The 26,914-nt window shown below is 41.6% G+C and overlaps 1 long non-coding RNA gene across 1 annotated transcript in view; it reads left to right on the top strand.

The window, feature by feature from the left end:
* LOC138373386 (uncharacterized) overlaps nt 1-24,510 on the top strand; it is a 97,528-nt gene extending 73,018 nt beyond the window's left edge. The window contains exons 2-3 of the long non-coding RNA XR_011231164.1: nt 21,630-21,794; nt 24,382-24,510. This is a non-coding gene — a long non-coding RNA (uncharacterized lncRNA). The remainder of the gene's footprint in view (nt 1-21,629; nt 21,795-24,381) is intronic.
* Nucleotides 24,511-26,914: the final 2,404 nt, after the last annotated feature.

The following is a 26,914-nucleotide window of genomic DNA, read 5'->3' as shown; positions in this document are numbered from 1 at the left end:
ATAAACTTCAGCTACTGGAATAGGGTAGTCTGTGCATTAAGCATTTGGCACTGAGTTTTCCCATATAACAGGAACCGATGAAAGAGCATCCGAGGTCCCACACTATCTCATCGCCTGGGAGAGGATTGGAATTCTGGTTGGTTAAATACCCCAGAATTCCTACCTCTCTTTTGGCTTTGAAGTATAGCGTAGTGGATACAGCATGCAACTGCCACCTTGTTGGCCAGTGTTCGAGTCCCCTGGTGGGTTGAGTGTCTAAAAAGTTATAAACTTCAGCTACTGGAATAGGGTAGTCTGTGCATTAAGCATTTGGCACTGAGTTTTCCCATATAACAGGAACCGATGAAAGAGCATCCGAGGTCCCACACTATCTCATCGCCTGGGAGAGGATTGGAATTCTGGTTGGTTAAATACCCCAGAATTCCTACCTCTCTTATGGCTTTGAAGTATAGCGTAGTGGATACAGCATGCAACTGCCACCTTGTTGGCCAGTGTTCGAGTCCCCTGGTGGGTTGAGTGTCTAAAAAGTTATATATATATATATATATATATATATATATATATATATATATATATGTGTGTGTGTATATCACGAAAATAAACACGTGATTAAGAATGTGACAATGTCAGACCACGGAGGAAAAATGAAACAGGAAATTTCCTTAAGTACTTTCGTATATTAAATACATCTTCAGAAGGTCTGAAGATGTTTTAATATACGAAAGTACTTAAGGAAATTTCCTGTTTCATTTTTCCTCCGTGGTCTGACATTGTCATATATATATATATATATATATATATATATATATATATATATATATATATATATATGTCGTACCTAGTAGCCAGAACGCACTTCTCAGCCTGCTATGCAAGGCCCGATTTGCCTAATAAGCCAAGTTTTCATGAATTAATTGTTTTTCGACTACCTAACCTACCTAACCTAACCTAACCTAACTTTTTCGGTTACCTAACCTAACCTAACCTATAAAGATAGGTTAGGTTAGGTTAGGTAGGGTTGGTTAGGTTCGGTCATATATCTACGTAAATTTTAACTCAAATAAAAAAAAATTGACCCCATACATAATGAAATGGATAGCTTTATCATTTCATAAGAAAAAAATAGAGAAAATATATTATTTCAGGAAAACTTGGCTTATTAGGCAAATCGGGCCTTGCATAGTAAGCTGAGAAGTGCGTTCTGGCTACTAGGTACGACATATATATATATATATATATATATATATATATATATATATATATATATATATATATATGTCGTACCTAATAGCCAGAACGCACTTCTCAGCCTACTATTCAAGGCCCGATTTGCCTAATAAGCCAAGTTTTCATGAATTAATGTTTTTTCGTCTACCTAACCTACCTAACCTAACCTAACCTAGCTTTTTTTGGCTACCTAACCTAACCTTACCTATAAATATAGGTTAGGTTAGGTTAGGTAGGGTTGGTTAGGTTCGGTCATATATCTACGTTTATTTTAACTCCAATAAAAAAATTTGACCTCATACATAGAGAAAAGGGTTGCTTTATCATTTCATAAGAAAAAAATTATAGTAAATATATTAATTCATGAAAACTTGGCTTATTAGGCAAATCGGGCCTTGAATAGTAGGCTGAGAAGTGAGTTCTGGCTACTAGGTACGACATATATATATATATATATATATATATATATATATATATATATATATATATATATATATATATATATATATATATATATATATATATATATATATATATATATGTCGTACCTAGTAGCCAGAACTCACTTCTCAGCCTACTATTCAAGGCCCGATTTGCCTAATAAGCCAAGTTTTCCTGAATTATTATATTTACTATAATTTTTTTCTTATGAAATGATAAAGCTACCCTTTTCACTATGTATGAGGTCAATTTTTTTTTATTGGAGTTAAAATTAACGTAGATATATGACCGAACCTAACCAACCCTACCTAACCTAACCTAACCTATATATATAGGTAAGGTTAAGTTAGGTAGCCAAAAAAAGCTAGGTTAGGTTAGGTTAGGTAGGTTAGGTAGACGAAAAAACATTAATTCATGAAAACTTGGCTTATTAGGCAAATCGGGCCTTGCATAGTAGGCTGAGAAGTGAGTTCTGGCTACTAGGTACGACATATATATATATATATATATATATATATATATATATATATATATATATATATATATATATATATATATATATATATTCTTATATATATATATATATATATATATATATATATATATATATATATATATATATATATATATATATATGTCGTACCTAGTAGCCAGAACTCACTTCCGAGCCTACTATGCAAGGCCCGATTTGCCTAATAAGCCAAGTTTTCATGAATTAATTGCTTTTCGACTACCTAACCTACCTAACCTAACCTAACCTAACTTTTTCGGCTACCTAACCTAACTTAACAAATAAAGATAGGTTAGGTTAGGTTAGGTAGGGTTGGTTAGGTTCTGTCATATATCTACGTTAATTTTAACTCCAATAACAAAAAATTGACCTCATACAAAATGAAATGGGTAGCTTTATCATTTCATAAGAAAAAAATTAGAGAAAATATATTAATTCAGGAAAACTTGGCTTATTAGGCAAATCGGGCCTTGCATAGTAGGCTGAGAAGTGCGTTCTGGCTACTAGGTACGACATATATATATATATATATATATATATATATATATATATATATATATATATATATATATATATATATATATATATATATATATATATATATATATATATTTATATGCGGAAAATGAACAGAGAAATATGAAATGAGGTGGAGAAATTCATATTTCTCTGTGGATTTTCCGCATAAAATGATCAGTGTTTTGTGATCGTCTATTGCATATATATATATATATATGTATATGCGAACAAGCCTGAATGGTCACCAGGACTATATGCGAATGAAAACTCACACCCCAGAAGTGACTCGAACCCATACTCCCAGAAGCAACGCAACTGGTAACTACAGGGCGCCTTAATCCGCTTGACCATCACGGCCGTCAAAAGGAAATGATAGCCGAGGCTATTTGAGCCACTTCCCCGACGGCAACTCGGATGGTAATCTTGGGCATAGCATTTCACCAAATCACCTCATTCTTTGGGGCACACGTGAGGAACACAAATGCGAACAAGCCTGAATGGTCCCCAGGACTATATGCGAATGAAAACTCACACCCCAGAAGTGACTCGAACCCATACTCCCAGAAGCAACGCAACTGGTAACTACAGGGCGCCTTAATCCGCTTGACCATCACGGCCGTCAAAAGGAAGTGATAGCCGAGGCTATTTGAGCCACTTCCCCGACGGCAACTCGGATGGTAATCTTGGGCATAGCATTTCACCAAATCACCTCATTCTTTGGGGCACACGTGAGGAACACAAATGCGAACAAGCCTGAATGGTCCCCAGGACTATATGCGAATGAAAACTCACACCCCAGAAGTGACTCGAACCCATACTCCCAGAAGCAACGCAACTGGTAACTACAGGGCGCCTTAATCCGCTTGACCATCACGGCCGTCAAAAGATTACAAGATTACCATCCGAGTTGCGAGTGTCTAAAAAGTTATAAACTTCAGCTACTGGAATAGGGTAGTCTGTGCATTAAGCATTTGGCACTGAGTTTTCCTATATAACAGGAACCGATGAAAGAGCATCCGAGGTCCCACACTATCTCATCGCCTGGGAGAGGATTGGAATTCTGGTTGGTTAAATACCCCAGAATTTCTACCTCTCTTATGGCTTTGAAGTATAGCGTAGTGGATACAGCATGCAACTGCCACCTTGTTGGCCAGTGTTCGAGTCCCCTGGTGGGTTGAGTGTCTAAAAAGTTATAAACTTCAGCTACTGGAATAGGGTAGTCTGTGCATTAAGCATTTGGCACTGAGTTTTCCCATATAACAGGAACCGATGAAAGAGCATCCGAGGTCCCACACTATCTCATCGCCTGGGAGAGGATTGGAATTCTGGTTGGTTAAATACCCCAGAATTCCTACCTCTCTTTTGGCTTTGAAGTATAGCGTAGTGGATACAGCATGCAACTGCCACCTTGTTGGCCAGTGTTCGAGTCCCCTGGTGGGTTGAGTGTCTAAAAAGTTATAAACTTCAGCTACTGGAATAGGGTAGTCTGTGCATTAAGCATTTGGCACTGAGTTTTCCCATATAACAGGAACCGATGAAAGAGCATCCGAGGTCCCACACTATCTCATCGCCTGGGAGAGGATTGGAATTCTGGTTGGTTAAATACCCCAGAATTCCTACCTCTCTTATGGCTTTGAAGTATAGCGTAGTGGATACAGCATGCAACTGCCACCTTGTTGGCCAGTGTTCGAGTCCCCTGGTGGGTTGAGTGTCTAAAAAGTTATATATATATATATATATATATATATATATATATATATATATATATATATATATATGTGTGTGTATATCACGAAAATAAACACGTGATTAAGAATGTGACAATGTCAGACCACGGAGGAAAAATGAAACAGGAAATTTCCTTAAGTACTTTCGTATATTAAATACATCTTCAGAAGGTCTGAAGATGTATTTAATATACGAAAGTACTTAAGGAAATTTCCTGTTTCATTTTTCCTCCGTGGTCTGACATTGTCATATATATATATATATATATATATATATATATATATATATATATATATATATATATATATATATATATATATATATATGTCGTACCTAGTAGCCAGAACGCACTTCTCAGCCTGCTATGCAAGGCCCGATTTGCCTAATAAGCCAAGTTTTCATGAATTAATTGTTTTTCGACTACCTAACCTACCTAACCTAACCTAACCTAACTTTTTCGGTTACCTAACCTAACCTAACCTATAAAGATAGGTTAGGTTAGGTTAGGTAGGGTTGGTTAGGTTCGGTCATATATCTACGTAAATTTTAACTCAAATAAAAAAAAATTGACCCCATACATAATGAAATGGATAGCTTTATCATTTCATAAGAAAAAAATAGAGAAAATATATTATTTCAGGAAAACTTGGCTTATTAGGCAAATCGGGCCTTGCATAGTAAGCTGAGAAGTGCGTTCTGGCTACTAGGTACGACATATATATATATATATATATATATATATATATATATATATATATATATATATATATATATATATGTCGTACCTAATAGCCAGAACGCACTTCTCAGCCTACTATTCAAGGCCCGATTTGCCTAATAAGCCAAGTTTTCATGAATTAATGTTTTTTCGTCTACCTAACCTACCTAACCTAACCTAACCTAGCTTTTTTTGGCTACCTAACCTAACCTTACCTATAAATATAGGTTAGGTTAGGTTAGGTAGGGTTGGTTAGGTTCGGTCATATATCTACGTTAATTTTAACTCCAATAAAAAAAATTGACCTCATACATAGAGAAAAGGGTTGCTTTATCATTTCATAAGAAAAAAATTATAGTAAATATATTAATTCATGAAAACTTGGCTTATTAGGCAAATCGGGCCTTGAATAGTAGGCTGAGAAGTGAGTTCTGGCTACTAGGTACGACATATATATATATATATATATATATATATATATATATATATATATATATATATATATATATATATATATATATATATATATATATATGTCGTACCTAGTAGCCAGAACTCACTTCTCAGCCTACTATTCAAGGCCCGATTTGCCTAATAAGCCAAGTTTTCCTGAATTATTATATTTACTATAATTTTTTTCTTATGAAATGATAAAGCTACCCTTTTCACTATGTATGAGGTCAATTTTTTTTTATTGGAGTTAAAATTAACGTAGATATATGACCGAACCTAACCAACCCTACCTAACCTAACCTAACCTATATATATAGGTAAGGTTAAGTTAGGTAGCCAAAAAAAGCTAGGTTAGGTTAGGTTAGGTAGGTTAGGTAGACGAAAAAACATTAATTCATGAAAACTTGGCTTATTAGGCAAATCGGGCCTTGCATAGTAGGCTGAGAAGTGAGTTCTGGCTACTAGGTACGACATATATATATATATATATATATATATATATATATATATATATATATTCATATATATATATATATATATATATATATATATATATATATATATATATATATATATATGTCGTACCTAGTAGCCAGAACTCACTTCCGAGCCTACTATGCAAGGCCCGATTTGCCTAATAAGCCAAGTTTTCATGAATTAATTGCTTTTCGACTACCTAACCTACCTAACCTAACCTAACCTAACTTTTTCGGCTACCTAACCTAACTTAACAAATAAAGATAGGTTAGGTTAGGTTAGGTAGGGTTGGTTAGGTTCTGTCATATATCTACGTTAATTTTAACTCCAATAACAAAAAATTGACCTCATACAAAATGAAATGGGTAGCTTTATCATTTCATAAGAAAAAAATTAGAGAAAATATATTAATTCAGGAAAACTTGGCTTATTAGGCAAATCGGGCCTTGCATAGTAGGCTGAGAAGTGCGTTCTGGCTACTAGGTACGACATATATATATATATATATATATATATATATATATATATATATATATATATATATATATATATATATATATATATATATATATTTATATGCGGAAAATGAACAGAGAAACATGAAATGAGGTGGAGAAATTCATATTTCTCTGTGGATTTTCCGCATAAAATGATCAGTGTTTTGTGATCGTCTATTGCATATATATATATATATGTATATGCGAACAAGCCTGAATGGTCACCAGGACTATATGCGAATAAAAACTCACACCCCAGAAGTGACTCGAACCCATACTCCCAGAAGCAACGCAACTGGTAACTACAGGGCGCCTTAATCCGCTTGACCATCACGGCCGTCAAAAGGAAATGATAGCCGAGGCTATTTGAGCCACTTCCCCGACGGCAACTCGGATGGTAATCTTGGGCATAGCATTTCACCAAATCACCTCATTCTTTGGGGCACACGTGAGGAACACAAATGCGAACAAGCCTGAATGGTCCCCAGGACTATATGCGAATGAAAACTCACACCCCAGAAGTGACTCGAACCCATACTCCCAGAAGCAACGCAACTGGTAACTACAGGGCGCCTTAATCCGCTTGACCATCACGGCCGTCAAAAGATTACAAGATTACCATCCGAGTTGCCGTCGGGGAAGTGGCTCAAATAGCCTCGGCTATCACTTCCTTTTGACGGCCGTGATGGTCAAGCGGATTAAGGCGCCCTGTAGTTACCAGTTGCGTTGCTTCTGGGAGTATGGGTTCGAGTCACTTCTGGGGTGTGAGTTTTCATTCGCATATAGTCCTGGGGACCATTCAGGCTTGTTCGCATTTGTGTTCCTCACGTGTGCCCCAAAGAATGAGGTGATTTGGTGAAATGCTATGCCCAAGATTACCATCCGAGTTGCCGTCGGGGAAGTGGCTCAAATAGCCTCGGCTATCACTTCCTTTTGACGGCCGTGATGGTCAAGCGGATTAAGGCGCCCTGTAGTTACCAGTTGCGTTGCTTCTGGGAGTATGGGTTCGAGTCACTTCTGGGGTGTGAGTTTTCATTCGCATATAGTCCTGGGGACCATTCAGGCTTGTTCGCATTTGTGTTCCTCACGTGTGCCCCAAAGAATGAGGTGATTTGGTGAAATGCTATGCCCAAGATTACCATCCGAGTTGCCGTCGGGGAAGTGGCTCAAATAGCCTCGGCTATCACTTCCTTTTGACGGCTGTGATGGTCAAGCGGATTAAGGCGCCCTGTAGTTACCAGTTGCGTTGCTTCTGGGAGTATGGGTTCGAGTCACTTCTGGGGTGTGAGTTTTCATTCATATATGTATATATATATATATATATATATATATATATATATATATATATATATATATATATATATATATATATATATATATATATATATATATATATATATATATATATATATACATATATATATATATGTATATATATATATATACATATATATATATACATGTCGTACCTAGTAGCCAGAACACACTTCTCAGCCTACTATGCAAGGCCCGATTTGCCTAATAAGCCAAGTTTTCATGAATTAATTGTTTTTCGACTACCTAACCTACCTAACCTCACCTAACCTAACTTTTTCTGCTACCTAACCTAACCTAACCTATAAAGATAGGTTAGGTTAGGTTAGGTAGGGTTGGTTAGGTTTGGTCATATTTCTACGTTAATTTTAACTCCAATTAAAAAAATTGATCTCATATATAATGAAATGGGTAGCTTTATCATTTCATTAGAAAAAAAATTGAGAAAATATATTATTTCAGGAAAACTTGGCTTATTGGGCAAATCGGGCCTTGCATAGTAGGCTGAGAAGTGCGTTCTGGCTACTAGGTACGACATACATATATATATATATATATATATATATATATATATATATATATATGTCGTACCTAGTAGCCAGAACTCACTTCTCAGCCTACTATTCAAGGCCCGATTTGCCTAATAAGCCAAGTTTTCCTGAATTAATATATTTACTATAATTTTTTTCTTATGAAATGATAAAGCAACCCTTTTCTCTATGTATGAGGTCAATTTTTTTTTATTGGAGTTAAAATTAACGTAGATATATGACCGAACCTAACCAACCCTACCTAACCTAACCTAACCTATATTTATAGGTAAGGTTAGGTTAGGTAGCCAAAAAAAGCTAGATTAGGTTAGGTTAGGTAGGTTAGGTAGACGAAAAAACATTAATTCATGAAAACTTGGCTTATTAGGCAAATCGGGCCTTGAATAGTAGGCTGAGAAGTGCGTTCTGGCTATTAGGTACGACATATATATATATACATATATATATATATATATGTATATATATATATATATATATATATATATATATATATATATATATATATATATATATATATATATATATATATATGTATATATATATATATATATATTGTTACGGTGCCCACTCCTATTTCTTTCGTTTGCCGGCTTAAAGAGTCATATCAGCTCTCCCTACAGATTCTCTGAGGTTCAGGGAGTCTAATGATATATGTGGCGACCAGACCGGCTGTCAGTTAAGGGAAGGAAGTTATATTATAAGTTGTAAATAAAGGAAAATTGGCGCCCTGTTATAAAATGAAACAGTATCCCCTATTGCAGATATGACCTTTTGGAAGGGACATTAGCCGATCGCGGATTGGCGGACGTAGGTCGCGGGCGACCAATCAGGGCCGGCCATGACGTCACCGAGTGCCCCGGGCGGCGCCAACGTCAGAGTTGTTCTGACCTTGGAAGCGACAGGACGCGCCTCGGTCTGCTCTCAAGGATTGGAGGCTCTGCAAGCCTTGTTCAGTGAATTGAGCTGGCCATCGCAGTCCACCATAGTTATTAGAGACCCTGCGCTTCTGGGAAGCAAAAGAGGAACCAAGGTCATTGAGCAGAGAAGTGCCAAACTTGGAAAATAGTCGGCGACGACGCTGGGCGGCGCCGCTGGCTGGACGTTGAGGTCTGTAAGGTGGGCGGGCAGGCCTAGCTGTGACTGGGGTCACGTCCACTGAGAATCTTGGAAGGACGACACCGTGCCTAGGACAAGGAGCAACGCCTTGTGGGAGAGGCGAGTGTGGGGAAAAATAGTGATTAGCTCAGCGCCCATCGATGAACCAGGATTGGGGCAGCTGAATCTCAGGGATTGGAACGGCGACGACGCGAAGGCTTCACGACACTGAGGACCTGTGGAACGTCCTGGATCGTCAAGGATCGACCCAAGGAAGCGGGGGAACCTCACACCATCGAGGGACAGGCGTCGTGAGCCAGGAATGTAAGGTAGATCATTTTCCTTCCCATTACCCCTTGTATGAGTAGGCTAGTTAGGCCACAATATTTACTTGTGTATGTGGCAGCAAGACTTTATTACTTTAATAGTAGAATAGGCTGCAAGGCAGCTTGAGTCCAGGACTGTCAGAGAGGATAGTGTGTATGGATGGCAGGACAGTGAAGAAGAGGTGCCGACGTGGTGAAGAGGCCCTCCTGTGAGAGTGTGAGACTCCTGTCTTCCTGCCCAGTTGAAGGAGTGTTGGATGGTCGTGGAAGAAGAGGCTGACGATCTCCAGACTCATTATCCATATTCCATATTCATGTATTACTTGTGATTGTGTGTGTGTGTTCATGTAATTTGCATCAGTAAATCCACACATTTTATTACTGTGTTTGAGTGTGCCTCCATTTATGATATTTCTCTATGAGCATACATTTCTGGCTACAAACAATATATAATACACCCACTGAACTGCATTGCTGGGGTGCAGATATAATAACCCAGCTGGCGACCTTGCTAAGAGGAAGATAGAGAAGACAGGCGGGAAAGGAGTTCCTGCAACCTTTTTTTTTGTCTGGCAGGCAAGACTCAGGGAGGTTATGGTTATAGATCAGCCTGATTCTTCCTTCACTCCCCCACGGGTCTAGGCCGGAACTGTTAACAGCAGTTTCCCCGTGTTTGACTGAAGGGCTTCCAGGGTGAATCAGTGGCACCCCTTTGTGGTGCTACAAAGTGTCTTTGTGTCTTTGAAGCAAAGACCTGCGGAGGTGGGCATTGTTGGTCCTCTCTTGTGTGACCAAGGAGTCTTCGGTCAATCCAGGGAATCGGAGGGGCTGAGTATTTGGGCCTTTTGAGCCCCTAGCAGTTAAGTGTTAGCAGGGCCCCGGACCACCCACCCCCACGTGACAAGAGAACTGGCGACCTCGCCAGGATTCGAACCCCAGTAGCCAAGAACTGGGAACTTCGTCAGGAAGCGTGGATCAAGCTACAGTGTGGACCAAATTTCAAGACAAGTGTTGCCAGGGTACTAATACAGTGTGGCCAGTGAATTCGGTGGTACTGTTACTCAACCAGCTAAGGGACTGAAACGGTGAAATTAGTGCCTACTAACTTGTCTGTGCTGTCGTGTATGCTTGATGATATAGAGATGGAGGAAGACAAGGTAAAGAAATTTATTGACACAAGGGACGAGAGAATTTTGGAAGAGTGTACCAAGGCCCAGCTCCAACAAGTGGCAAACCACTTTGGGATCAGGTTGAGGACGACTAAGGTAGCGGAGCGAAGAATAGAGATCATGGCACAGCTCACAGCTCGAGAGGAAGCGACGGGAGAGGAGCCATCTCAAGAGGAGCCGTCCCGAGGAGAGCCGTCGCAAGGTGAGCCATCCCGACTAGGGCCTCCCCAAGCGCCTACCAGTGTGGAGAGAATTCACATGGGAGCAGTGGAAGGTCCAGCTGTAGTAAGAGGAGCCTGCAACTGGAAATAATGAAGATGCAACTGGAAGCCCAGCTGCGACGAGAGGAGAGAGAAGCGCAAATGCAGCGAGAGGAGCGAGAAGCTCGGCTGCAGCGAGAAGAAGGAGAGAGACAACTGCGACTGGAGGAGGTAAAGGCAAAGAAAGAAGTCGAATTGCGTCGCGTTGAACGTGGTCTGCCCTCACTACCTGCACGGCGGGATGACCTCAAGGTAAGGGAACGTGAGTTACCTACGTTCGAACCACAAGAAGCTGAGGCGTTCTTCGAACACTTTGAACGGATAGCGACTCTGAAGGAGTGGCCGGAAGATGATTGGGCTGCTCTGGTCCAGGGCAGGTTGACTGGTGAGGCCCGGGAAGCCTATAACATGCTGGACGTAGAGGAGTGTACTAGTTACGGCGCGATTAAGAATGCGGTTCTCCATTCATTCCGGCTGACTCCGGAGATGTACAGGAAGCGGTTCAGAGAGTGTACAAGAGCATCGGGAAAGACTTATGCCGAGACCGCCAGGGATATGGAACGGAAATTCCTACGATGGTTGAAGGCGGAGGAAGCGGAGTCGGTGGATGATATCAAACGACTGATAGTGATGGAGAAGTTCATGTCGGTGCTCCATCCTGAGTTGCGAGTAAGGGTGAGAGAAGCAGGTATTAAGGACCTGAAGGCTGCAGCGGACCGAGCCGACATGCTGGAGGAGGCACTACATATCAGGAGGGAGGGGCCGCCCAGACACTCGCCTTACCCCAGGTCGGGAGGGAACTTTAGGAGTTCAGGAGGAGCGAGGACGGGTGGGAACTCTCCCAAGAGTAGTGTGCCCGATGAAGTAACGCGGTTCAAGAGCTCAAGAGACGCGGGGAGGAAGCCCCAAGCTGTGAGCAGTGGACCTAACTCGGGAGCAAGTGCTGCAGTCCCGGACACGACGACAGAGAGTCCAAGGAGGACCCAGGGGACGTCTGCAAGTGGTACCGCCAGAGTGACTAGCGAGTGGCCGCCCAGGGGAGGTGGCCGATGCTACAACTGTGGTGTGAGAGGACACTATGCCCGCGAGTGTGAGGAGCACCAAAGGAATGTAGGATTAATGTTGGAAGAGGAGAGAGTGTTTGTTCACACCCCATATTATAGTGGACCCAACGTGAATGGTTGGGAAATGAAGTTGGGTGAACATCCCTTCGTTTTCGGGGCCAACGTGAAGTTTGGAAAGTCAGACCCAGTGGAGGTGGCCGTTCTTCGAGATACGGGTGCTGACATAAGTATGGTAACCAGGAGTATTCTCCCCAAAGAATTTAATGATTCACCTGTGGGAGTGGTGAGGATACGCAGTGTGGGGGAGGAATATAGGTTGCCACTTCACGAAGTACAGCTGATTGCCGACTGCGGAGTCGAGAAAGCTATAGTAGCTGTAGCCCCTAAATTACCCCTAGAGCATGTACAGATGGTGCTGGGTAATGACCTCGGAGGAGGCAGGATACAACCCGATTGGGCCAGGAGTGCCTATGTTTCAAGCAGCGGTACAACCCTGCCAGGTGAGGTATCAGTCGCTCCAAATAATAGTGAGGAAGCCGACTTCGCCAGGGAAAAACGTCGCCAGAGACGACGACAACGAGGGCGAGAGTGCAGAGAGGTCGTCGGAGGTTGTGGAAAACCCCGCCGGGGACCTCCGACTAAGCCTGATGATGCGTGTGGAGGAGTGGCGAGGAGCAGCTGTACAAACGCCTGGGGCGGTGAAGAGGCTGCAGACCGCACTCCCTCCATACAGAAACGTGAATAAAGTAAGCTCAGTGGATGAGCGAACGGCAGTGAGGGGCAGAGTGGAGGAGCCACGACGCAAGGCACCCTATGCCGGCCATATGAATAGTGGTAGGTGCAAGATGAACCACCGTGGTGAGGTGAGCCACAGGGAGGTGGATGAGCCCGACCACGAACCGAAGAAGACGTCTGCAGGGAAGAGAATCTCCTGGAGGAGTGAAGATGTTCGTCGGGAACGAAGGAGCGAATGGTATAGGAAAGGCAATACGAAGAAAGCAGGGAATAGGTACACCCAGGGTAGGCGCCAGCCTAACCAGAGGGGCATTGGGCCATCGCAAAAGCCTAGTGTGGAAGAGAGGAAGCTGCTGGATGGAGTACAGGTTACAAGTGCCACTGTGAGGAGACAACGCACCTACGGGAGAAGAGGAACCGAGAAGAGAGAAGATTGGCGAAGAGGAGATCATGAGAGGAAACATGGAGTACCTGTAGGACGCAGTGGAAATGCAAGACTATCTCGGAGTGCACGACGCGGTGGAGGCGCCGCATGCACTGAATCTTACAGTGGTAACGAGCCGTGGGAGTACACTCGTAGCCACGGAGAGGGGATTTCTTGTAGGTGTTCAGGGAACACCCATCACACCCGGTACTATGCGAGGTGGAGATACAATGAGGCAAGTGACTGGCAAGGTGGTATGAGCCACGTCACCAACTGGAGGAGTGACACTTCAGGAACGGAGGGAGCTAGAGTATAGATTGCACTCTTGAGTGCTGCTCTTCCGATATGACTCTTATTTTAAGGGGAGGGGTATGTTACGGTGCCCTCTCCTATTTCTTTCGTTTGCCGGCTTAAAGAGTCATATCAGCTCTCCCTACGGATTCTCTGAGGTTCAGGGAGTCTAATGATATATGTGGCGACCAGACCGGCTGTCAGTTAAGGGAAGGAAGTTATATTATAAGTTGTAAATAAAGGAAAATTGGCGCCCTGTTATAAAATGAAACAGTATCCCCTATGGCAGATATGACCTTTTGGAAGGGACATTAGCCGATCGCGGATTGGCCGACGTAGGTCGCGGGCGACCAATCAGGGCCCGCCATGACGTCACCGAGTGCCCCGGGCGGCGCCAACGTCAGAGTTGTTCTGACCTTGGAAGCGACAGGACGCGCCTCGGTCTGCTCTCAAGGATTGGCGGCTCTGCAAGCCTTGTTCAGTGGATTGAGCTGGCCATCACAGTCCACCATAGTTATTGGAGACCCTGCGCTTCTGGGAAGCAAAAGAGGAACCAAGTTCATTGAGCAGAGAAGTGCCAAACTTGGAAAATAGTCGGCGACGACGCTGGGCGGCGCCACTGGCTGGACGTTGAGGTCTGGAAGGTGGGCGGGCAGGCCTAGCTGTGACTGGGGTCACGTCCACTGAGAATCTTGGAAGGACGACACCGTGCCTAGGACAAGGAGCAACGCCTTGTGGGAGAGGCGAGTGTGGGGAAAAATAGTGATTAGCTCAGCGCCCATCGATGAACCAGGATTGGGGCAGCTGAATCTCAGGGATTGGAACGGCGACGACGCGAAGGCTTCACGACACCTGAGGACCTGTGGAACGTCCTGGATCGTCAAGGATCGACCCAAGGAAGCGTGGGAACCTCACACCATCGAGGGACAGGCGTCGTGAGCCAGGAATGTAAGGTAGATCATTTTCCCTCCCATTACCCCTTGTATGAGTAGGCTAGTTAGGCCACAATATTTACTTGTGTATGTGGCAGCAAGACTTGATTACTTTAATAGTAGAATAGGCTGCAAGGCAGCTTGAGTCCAGGACTGTCAGAGAGGACAGTGTGTATGGATGGCAGGACAGTGAAGAAGAGGTGCCGACGTGGTGAAGAGGCCCTCCTGTGAGAGTGTGAGACTCCTGTCTTCCTGCCCAGTTGAAGGAGTGTTGGATGGTCGTGGAAGAAGAGGCTGACGATCTCCAGACTCATTATCCATATTCCATATTCATGTATTACTTGTGATTGTGTGTGTGTGTTCATGTAATTTGCATCAGTAAATCCACACATTTTATTACTGTGTTTGAGTGTGCCTCCATTTATGATATTTCTCTATGAGCATACATTTCTGGCTACAAACAATATATAATACACCCACTGAACTGCATTGCTGGGGTGCAGATATAATAACCCAGCTGGCGACCTTGCTAAGAGGAAGATAGAGAAGACAGGTGGGAAAGGAGTTCCTGCAACCTTTTTTTTTGTCTGGCAGGCAAGACTCAGGGAGGTTATGGTTATAGATCAGCCTGAGTCTTCCTTCACTCCCCCACGGGTCTAGGCCGGAACTGTTAACAGCAGTTTCCCCGTGTTTGACTGAAGGGCTTCCAGGGTGAATCAGTGGCACCCCTTTGTGGTGGAAGCAAAGACCTGCAGAGGTGGGCATTGTTGGTCCTCTCTTGTGTGACCAAGGAGTCTTCGGTCAATCCAGGGAGTCGGAGGGGCTGAGTATTTGGGCCTTTTGAGCCCCTAGCAGTTAAGTGTTAGCAGGGCCCCGGACCACCCACCCCCACGTGACAATATCTATATATATATATATATATATATATATATATATATATATATATATATATATATATATATATATATATATATATATATATATATATATGTCGTACCTAGTAGCCAGAACGCACTTCTCAGCCTACTATGCAAGGCCCGATTTGCCTAATAAGCCAAGTTTTCCTGAATTAATATATTTTCTCTATTTTTTTTTCTTATGTAATGATAAAGCTACCCATTTCATTATGTATAAGGTCAATTTTTTTTATTGGAGTTAAAATTAACGTAGATATATGACCGAACCTAACCAAACCTACCTAACCTAACCTAACCTATCTTTATAGGTTAGGTTAGGTTAGGTAGCCGAAAAAGTTAGGTTAGGTTAGGTTAGGTAGGTTAGGTAATCGAAAAACAATTAATTCATGAAAACTTGGCTTATTAGGCAAATTGGGCCTTGCATAGTAGGCCGAGAAGTGCATTCTGGCTACTAGGTACGACATATATATATATATATATATATATATATATATATATATATATATATATATATATATATATATATATATATATATATATATATATGTGACAATGTCAGACCACGGAGGAAAATGAAACAGGAATTTCCTTAAGTACTTTCGTATATTAAATACATCTTCAGAAGGAAGATGTATTTAATATACGAAAGTACTTAAGGAAATTCCTGTTTCATTTTCCTCCGTGGTCTGACATTGTCACATTCTTTATCACGTGTTTATTTTCGTGATATACACACATATATATATATGTATATATATATATATATATATATATATATATATAACTGAAAACTCACACCCCAGAAGTGACTCGAACCCATACTCCCAGAAGCAACGCAACTGGTATGTACAAGACGCCTTAATCCACTTGACCATCACGACCGGACAAAATGAGGTGATAGCCGAGGCTATTTGAACCACCCCACCGCCGGCACTCGGATAGTAATCTTGGGCATAGCATTTTTACCAAATCACCTCATTCTTTGGGGCACACGTGAGGAACACAAATGCGAACAAGCCTGAATGGTCCCCAGGACAATATGCAACTGAAAACTCACACCCCAGAAGTGACTCGAACCCATACTCCCAGAAGCAACGCAACTGGTATGTACAAGACGCCTTAATCCACTTGACCATCACGACCGGACAAAATGAGGTGATAGCCGAGGCTATTTGAACCACCCCACCGCCGGCACTCGGATAGTAATCTTGGGCATAGCATTTTACCAAATCACCTCATTCTTTGGGGCACACGTGAGGAACACAAATGCGAACAAGCCTGAATGGTCCCCAGGACAATATGCAACTGAAAACTCACACCCCAGAAGTGACTCGAACCCATACTCCCAGAAGCAACGCAACTGGTATGTACAAGACGCCTTAATCCACTTGACCATCACGACCGGACAAAATGAGGTGATAGCCGAGGCTATTTGAACCACCCCACCGCCGGCACTCGGATAGTAATCTTGGGCATAGCATTTTACCAAATCACCTCATTCTTTGGGGCACACGTGAGGAACACAAATGCGAACAAGCCTGAATGGTCCCCAGGACAATATTAAGGCGTCTTGTACATACCAGTTGCGTTGCTTCTGGGAGTATGGGTTCGAGTCACTTCTGGGGTGTGAGTTTTCAGTTGCATATTGTCCTGGGGACCATTCAGGCTTGTTCGCATTTGTGTTCCTCACGTGTGCCCCAAAGAATGAGGTGATTTGGTAAAATGCTATGCCCAAGATTACTATCTGAGTGCCGGCGGTGGGGTGGTTCAAATAGCCTCGGCTATCACCTCATTTTGTCCGGTCGTGATGGTCAAGTGGATTAAGGCGTCTTGTACATACCAGTTGCGTTGCTTCTGGGAGTATGGGTTCGAGTCACTTCTGGGGTGTGAGTTTTCAGTTGCATATTGTCCTGGGGACCATTCAGGCTTGTTCGCATTTGTGTTCCTCACGTGTGCCCCAAAGAATGAGGTGATTTGGTAAAATGCTATGCCCAAGATTACTATCCGAGTGCCGGCGGTGGGGTGGTTCAAATAGCCTCGGCTATCACCTCATTTTGTCCGGTCGTGATGGTCAAGTGGATTAAGGCGTCTTGTACATACCAGTTGCGTTGCTTCTGGGAGTATGGGTTCGAGTCACTTCTGGGGTGTGAGTTTTCAGTTGCATATTGTCCTGGGGACCATTCAGGCTTGTTCGCATTTGTGTTCCTCACGTGTGCCCCAAAGAATGAGGTGATTTGGTAAAATGCTATGCCCAAGATTACTATCCGAGTGCCGGCGGTGGGGTGGTTCAAATAGCCTCGGCTATCACCTCATTTTGTCCGGTCGTGATGGTCAAGTGGATTAAGGCGTCTTGTACATACCAGTTGCGTTGCTTCTGGGAGTATGGGTTCGAGTCACTTCTGGGGTGTGAGTTTTCAGTTGCATATTGTCCTGGGGACCATTCAGGCTTGTTCGCATATATATATATATATATATATATATATATATATATATATATATATATATATATATATATATATATATACTGCATTGACCTGCCTGCATTGACATTAATGTTTTTTCGACAACCTAACCTACCTAACCTAACCATAACCTAACGTTTTCGGCTACCTAACCTAACCTAACCTATAAAGATAGGATAGGTAGGGTTGGTTAGGTTCGGTCATATACCTACGTTAATTTTAACTCCAATAAAAAAAAATTACCCTCATACATAATGAAATGGGTAGCTTTATCATTTCATAAGAAAAAAATTAGAGAAAATATATTAATTCAGTAAAACTAGGCTTATTAGGCAAATCGGGCCTCGCATAGTGAGTTCTGAGGATAGACTCAGCCTGAGCATAGACTCAGGCTGAGAAGTGAGTTCTGGCTACTAGGTACGACATATATATATATATATATATATATATATATATATATATATATATATATATATATATATATATATATATATATATATATATATATATATATATATATATATATATATATATATATATATATATATATATATATATATATATATATATACACATCTTGGATGTGTTTTCTGCTCATAATTACCTTATCTTACCCTTCAATATGAAGGATTGCAGGTACGTTAATAAAGACCACCTCGTATGCTTCCCCTTTTGGTCAAACAATATAACGTATTAGTCAGTAAAGGCCCCAGCGTGCTTGGGTCTGACACACGTGGCCTATGACGAGGCTGCCCGGGAACAATCATCCTTTCAAATATTGGTTTAGTCCAATGGTACATGACTGACGTGATCGTACGAGGTTTCAATAACACAATATGAACGCTTCATTAGGAGATATCGGATCTAGGAGGGTAATTGTCATTTCAAGGTGAGCTTCCCTATTGAAGGAGTATGAACCTTATTGTGAGGCGCTATTGTTTCAAGTTTAGCTCTTACGTAATTTTTGAGGGCATGCAAAACGAAGCCATGAGGATTATCCTCGGATGCCCCCGTGCAACTAAATTACTAAACATGAGGAAGGAACTGAATATTTCATGTGTAAGTGTAAATATTTCATGTATCACTGAAATTAATGCTTTAATTCGTATCAAGATGCTTAGGCTAAACCACCCTAACCCCTGCACTGAAGCTTTTCAAGCCTTCTTCCTTGAAGGTCAGCATCCCTCCAAATGGATTACCGTAACTGCCAATGTTCTCAGAATGTATAACTTTCATCATCCCTACCAAGAGAGACAACAACAACACTTTCTTGCCCCATGGGAGATCACTCCTTTCCAAATTACTGTCCCCCCTTTCCCACCCAAGAAGCTGATTAAAGAACAAGCCTTGCTTCGACAAGAAGCAAAGTACAATGCCTTAAGCCAAATTGATGCTTTAGTCAGAGAGCGCTCCCTTTCCCAGATTATTTACACTGATGGATCCTTGCATCAGTCCCATGGTGCAGCTGGAAGTGCAGTTGTTGTGACAGGGAGAGATGGTTCCTTCTCCCATGAGTGTGGAGCGCGTCTTATTAACTGGGCCTCCACTCTTCAAACAGAATTGTTTGCCATAATTCTTGCACTCGAGCGCGTATATGAATCCAAAGTTGACACGCTAATTGTAAGTGACTCCTTGTCATGCTTGACTGCCCTCAGCTCCCCGAGGCATAACTGTGACGTGCTTATCTCTGAAGCTAGACACAGATATAGTGAAATAATCAATGATGGAGTCAGAGTTTGTCTCCTGTGGATTCCTTCTCATATTGGTCTCCGAATGCATGATAGAACTGATGAGCTAGCCAAGACTTTTGCTCGTAAAGAGGGAATTGATTACCAACTTGGACTGCCTTTGAGCAGCCTGAGGGCAGCAATATCCCAGGAACATCAACTAAATTTCGGAGACTTGAGGCAAAGTGAAATTGACACCAGTTACTCCATCTATCATCATTCTATTATGCATGAAGAACAGCACGTGTATGGGTCATCCAATAATGTTAGCAGACTTCTAGATGTTACTACTGCTAGGCTCAGGCTCGGCTACAAGTACCTCTGGGAATTTGTAACATCTGCTGATGTAGATTTGACTAAATGTAAACTCTTTCAGCAGAACTATTCGCATACTTTGCGTCATTATATAATGGAATGTGAAAAAATTGCGGAATTTAGAGATAACACCATCAATAGTGTCCAAGAAATGTGTAAGTACTTCATTAATAATGATGTGCTGCCCGAAATTTTAGCGAAGTATCCAAAATTTGCTTACTGTAGGTAATGCATGCACATGGCTGTAAGTTGCCGCCCAATTGGGTGGGTGTGCAGCAAGACTAGTAACTGTGTGACTCACTATAGGTGTAAAGTGCCTTGTATAGTGACTGTTGTGAGCCTCTTGTAATGTCACTTGTGACACCTCTTTGTGTCATTTCTGACACAACGATTATTGATGTGTGTATTTGTGTGGGTGATTAGATATGTATGTGTATGTATATGTGTATACGTATATATATAAATGTACATGTATGTATGAGGGTGTGTACATGTGTATACAACATTGATAATTTTGTAACTAGCGTCAAACAATGTTATTTGCTTAGCTAAACGAACTAGAGGGTTCAGTTCCTGAACCGAACAAAGCAGGTGGTAAACTCCATCTAAGGCTAAATATGACCACGAGACCGATAGGGGACAAGTACCGTGAGGGAAAGTTGAAAAGAACTTTGAAGAGAAATGATCGATAGGGGACCAGTTCCTGAACCGATTATGTGCCTCTGTAATCCTTTACACCACCGCCCACGGGATGGGTATGGGGTGCATAAAAAAGAAAGAAATTGAATTTGGTTGTTGCGTAACCTGTTGTAGGCTTGGTTGTTGCGTAATTGTTGTAGGCTTGGTTCTTGCGTAACCTGTTGGCTTGGTAGTTGCGCAACCTGTTGTGGGCTTGGTTTTTGCGTAACCTGTTGTGGACTTGGCTGTTGAGTAAATGTTGTGAACTTGGCTCTAGCGAACTGTTTTGCAATTGGATCTTACGTAATTGTTTTTTATTGTTTTAATAGAAAACAATTTATTTTCTAATGAGATATTAATATATGCTTATTTATTAATTTATGCATGCTGAAGTAATTAGAAAAATGTCAATTGTTTATTATTGTATTTTTTTCCTAATAGTTGTGCTATTTGTAAAATATACAGGAAGGGTTAGATTTATTTGAGCATCCCTTTTTTTTTTTTACGTTTTTTTCCAGGATTTTTGTGTTATAAATCCTAACAATTTTCTTAATTTTTCCTGAACATTTTACCAACCATTACGTCTCACTAACATTGCCTCACCTAGTATCTAAACGGTTGTGGCGGCACTTAACTTAGATCCTTCCCGTAGCCAGGGGCTATTGGTGTAGGAGCGGAGAGCGAAGGCACGAAGTTAGACGAGTGAGGTGGTGGACCACAACGACCACAACCCCCGTTTGCCTCGCGGTTTTCCGCGAGATAAAAATCACCAGCTCCTGCTCTCTCTCCTTCCTGCAGCACGAGCTTGTGGTGGAGGCGCGGGCTGGGGAGGCCAGGAGCCAGGCGCGGGTGGTAGTGCGTGTGGTCGACCAGAACGACCACGCCCCCGTCTTCCCCAGGGCGCTCCATGAGACGCAGATCACCGAGGAGGACGACAGACATCTACCTAAGACCATCCTTACGGTGAGAAGCTCTTACGGCCATATCTCTCTCCCCGTCTTTTCGTCAGTCTCAAAGATGGGGAGACAGATGTGGACGTAAGAATATCAATGTCTCCCTATCACAGTTATTGACGTTGTAATTTGTCCTTTTTCCTGTTGGTCTTTTCGCATATGCTGTTTTGTCTTTTTCTCTTACATACAAACTTTTATTGCATAATTTAGGCTATGACAGAGGCATAGCCTCCACTAGTCTAAGGCAGACTCAACGTTGAGCATTCAATAATTTATAGCTTTTGAGATAGAACGATATAGCACCACGATTGGAGTTCAAAGGAGCCCGGGAAGATATGGGGTGAATGTTGACCATAAAAGATGTGATGAACAGTGTGACAGCATAGCGTTCTAATTCATAATTTAGAAATGTCTACAGGAATTAAGACGACCTAATGAAGTGTACGTATTACCGACTTAAACTTGAAGTGTCTGAGATCAAGTTTCGTGGAACTTGTGGCAAAAGACAGCTAGAGGAAATCTTTGCAGCATCAGATCAATTAAATCATCTTGGATGTGAGGTGTGACATGAGCCCTAAACAACAGTTCTCCTCTGAGCCACATCAACAATTTGGAGGGAATTTGAGATGCCTCATTATTGAGAGCACTACTTTAGATGAGGGTAATTGAAGGTCGTGACAAGACGTTAAGAACATATTAAGTGGAATGAGAAGTAACAATATTTTGAGAAGTAATGTGAGCAATTGATAAAAATGTGATGTTACCAAAATTAAATCAAACGTTACGCTGATGCTTAGGATTGGTTTAGAAAACTGAGGGTTTTCTAGCATTTCTGCCCTACCCGCAGATCGAACCCGGAATCCCCGATTGTGAGTAGAGAACGGTGGTACAAGAGAATGGGGGGTTTCATCTGAGTCTTTAAACACAGAGGCAATGTATAGAAATTTATACGAAAATAATAAATAAGAAAATATCAAGTGCTGGGAAGTTGGCTCATGTTGATCAGAAGCAAATGATGGTCGATAAGTTTCTTAGTGATCTATTTTCCATCATAAGGACAATATGATGGAGTACCACTATGATGAGTGACAAAGTCGGAGACCGGGCCGTGAGGCTATTGAACCCCGGGCGCTACGCACGAGGTAGACACTATTACCACATGACCCAAAAGTGTTAAAATTAAACAACATTCAATGTACAACGCTTTGGTATCTTATGGCAACATTTGGATTACATAAGGTTGTTGTTGCTCCCCTTCACATCTTCCTTACCTCAACTTGCTTACTTTTGACTGTACTAATGAAAGCGATCGCGGCCGCTAGCCTCATTATGAACCAAGATTGTTTTGATTGTTCACGGTGACACACTGCAACGGTAACACACTACAACAGTAACACACTGCAACGGTGACACACTACAACGGTAACACACTGCAACAGTAACACACTGCAACAGTAACACACTGCAACAGTAACACACTACAACGGTATCACACTACAACGGTGACACACTGCAACGGTAACACACTGCAACAGTAACACACTACAACGGTATCACACTACAACGGTGACACACTGCAACAGTAACACACTGCAACAGTAACACACTACAACGGTATCACACTACAACGGTAACACACTGCAACAGTAACACACTGCAACAGTAACACACTGCAACAGTAACACACTACAACGGTATCACACTACAACGGTGACACACTGCAACGGTAACACACTACAACAGTAACACACTACAACGGTGACACACTACAACGGTAACACACTGCAACGGTAACACACTACAACGGTAACACACTACAACGTAACACCTACACGGTAACACACTACAACGGTAACACACTACAACGGTAACACACTACAACGGTAACACACTACAACGGTAGACACACTACAACGGTAACACACTACAACGGTAACACACTACAACGGTAACACACTACAACGGTAACACACTACAACGGTAACACACTACAACGGTAACACACTATAACAGTAACACACTACAACGGTTGCACACGGTAACCCACTGCAACAGTAACACACGGTAACCCACTACAACGGTAACACACTACAACGGTAACACACGGTGACCCACTTCAACGGTAACACACGGTAACCCACTGCAACAGTAACACACGGTGACCCACTTCAACGGTAACACACGGTGACCCACTTCAACGGTAACACACGGTGACCCACTTCAACGGTAACACACGGTGACCCACTTCAACGGTAACACACGGTGACCCTTTTCAACGGTAACACACGGTAATCCACTACAACGGTAAAACACTACAACGGTAACACACGGTGACCCTTTTCAACGGTAACACACGGTAACACACTACAACAGTAACACACGGTGACCCACTTCAACGGTAACACACGGTAACCCACTACAACGGTAACACACGGTGACCCACTACAACAGTAACACACGGTGACCCACTTCAACGGTAACACATGGTAACCCACTACAACGGTAACCCTTGGACGGTAACCTCACATCCCTTGAACCATCATTCAGCTCTCCATAAGGACTATAATGAGTTTCAGAGGTTGTCTTGCCTCGTGCAGCAGGTGACTGCTACAGACGGCGACGCGGGAGAGTATGGACTCCTGCGGTATAGCCTCTCTGGTGATGGCGTCTCCAGCCACGAATCAAGGTCCGCTTTCGCCATTGACCCTCTGACGGGGGCCATCCGCTTGCTGAGGGTGAGTTTGTGTTCACACTTGTGTGTTTCACACTTGTGTTTTAAGAGGGTGAGTGAAGAACAGAAGAGAGGGGAATTAATATTAACGAAAACAGAGAGAGAAAGGCAGAGGGAGGGATTGACTGGAAGTGAAATGCTAATGATGACATTTACTTGAATGTAAGGGGTTGAGAGAATTGGTGGAGGGAAGGAAAGAAAGAGAGAGAGATGAATGGGAAAACGAAGTTAGAGTTGCACAGATAACGAGAAAAAGACAGACAACGAAAAAAGGCTAAAAATAACGACTGTTTGGAGTTAACAATCAGAAACTATGACAAATAATTTAAGTTTTGTCCAAAATGCCGGCAAAAGGGGCAGCCTGAGGCGTAGAGACCGCGGAGGAAACATTCTAAAAATTATTCATCTTTCAAAAGAGACCTCGACCCCCTTAGTTAAATTAATATAAAATTTTCATTCATCATATTTATCGGACGCAAACACCAGGACCCGTAATGTAGTTACCAGTTACCTCATTACAAGGCCCTAAACGCTAGTTACTTCCAGACCTCAACAAAAGTGCCAGTCGCCGGCTAGCGAAGAGAGAGAGAGAGAGAGAGAGAGAGAGAGAGAGAGAGAGAGAGAGAGAGAGAGAGAGAGAGAGAGAGAGAGAGAGAGAGAGAGAGAGAGAGAGAAAACGTGCATGAGACATAGAGATTAGAAATTTCAAATCTTTGTTATGAACTGAAATTGTTATTGTCATATATTTTAAATTATATTGCGCATATCTATTTATTTTTAGTATATATATATATATATATATATATATATATATATATATATATATATATATATATATATAATATATATATATATGTATATATATATATATATATATATATATATATATATATATATATATATATATATATATATATATATATATATATATATACATATATATATATATATATATATATATGTCGTACCTAGTAACCAGAACTCACTTCTCAGCCTACTATGCAAGGCCCGATTTGCCTAATAATCCTAGTTTTCATGAATTAATGTTTTTTCGACAACCTAACCTACCTAACCTAACCTAACCTAACGTTTTCGGCTACCTAACCTAACCTAACCTATAAAGATAGGTTAGGTTAGGTTAAGTAGGGTTGGTTAGGTTCGGTCATATATCTACGTTAATTTTAACTCAAATTAAAAAAAATTGACCTCATACATAATGAAATGGGTAGCTTTATCATTTCATAAGAAAAAAATTAGAGAAAATATAATAATTCAGTAAAACTTGGCTTATTAGGCAAATCGGGCCTCGCATAGTAGGCTGAAAAGTGAGTTCTGGCTACTAGGTACGACATATATATATATATATATATATATATATATATATATATATATATATATATATATATATATATATATGTCGTACCTAGTAGCCAGAACGCCCTTCTCAGCCTACTTTGCAAGGCGTGATTTGCCTAATAAGCCAAGTTTTCCTAAATTAATATATTTTCTCAAAGTTTTTTCTTATGAAATGATAAAGCTACCCATTTCATTATGTATGAGGTCAATTTTATTTTATTGGAGTTAAAATTAACGTAGATATATGACCGAACCTAACCAACCCTACCTAACCTAACCTAACCTATCTTTATAGATTAGGTTAGGTTAGGTAGCTGAAAAAGTTAGGTTAGGTTAGGTTAGGTTGGTTAGGTAGTCGAAAAAACATTAATTCATGAAAACTTGGCTTATTAGGCAAATCAGGCCTTGCATATTAGGCTGAGAAGTGCATTCTGGCTATGTTCTGGCGTTCTGGCTAATCCTTGTTTCAGTGCTGAAACAAGGATTATCAAGAAACTAACAACATTATATGGAGGACCTATGGCAATTCCACGACCAAGAGATGGCTTCCTGAACCTTGCAGGAATTAACCTCACTGAGGACCAAGTCACTCTCCTAAATCTGGGCATAAACTGTCATGTTATGTCCAGACCGAGTGAGATGGCCCTGAAAGTAGAGTTGGAAATTCTGTTGGACGACATATTCGACCTCGATACACAAAAGAAGGTCACTACCAAAGATACCTTACAAGCAGAACTTATTGCAGAAGGAGGAAAGAATCGAGGCAATTACAGAAGCACCATACTGTCCCCCGAGCTCAAAGCGGCAGCTAAAAGCCTTCGTGAGAACAAGGAGATAGTTGTCAGGAGAGGTGACAAGTCGCCAATATATGTCATTCTTAAAAAAGACGAATATCTGCCGAAAATGAACATCATACTCTCTGACCAAACTAAGTTCCAAAGGGTAACGAAGGACACTACAGCCGAATTAAAAGCCTAGGTCAATAGACTGATCGAAACTGTGAACGCCAAGAAATCCGGACTCCACCTGCCAAAGATCATTGG

Source organism: Procambarus clarkii, chromosome 42 (assembly GCF_040958095.1).
Source record: "Procambarus clarkii isolate CNS0578487 chromosome 42, FALCON_Pclarkii_2.0, whole genome shotgun sequence".
NCBI classification, from domain to species: Eukaryota; Metazoa; Arthropoda; class Malacostraca; order Decapoda; family Cambaridae; genus Procambarus; species Procambarus clarkii.
This window is presented reverse-complemented; position numbering and strand designations above follow the sequence as displayed.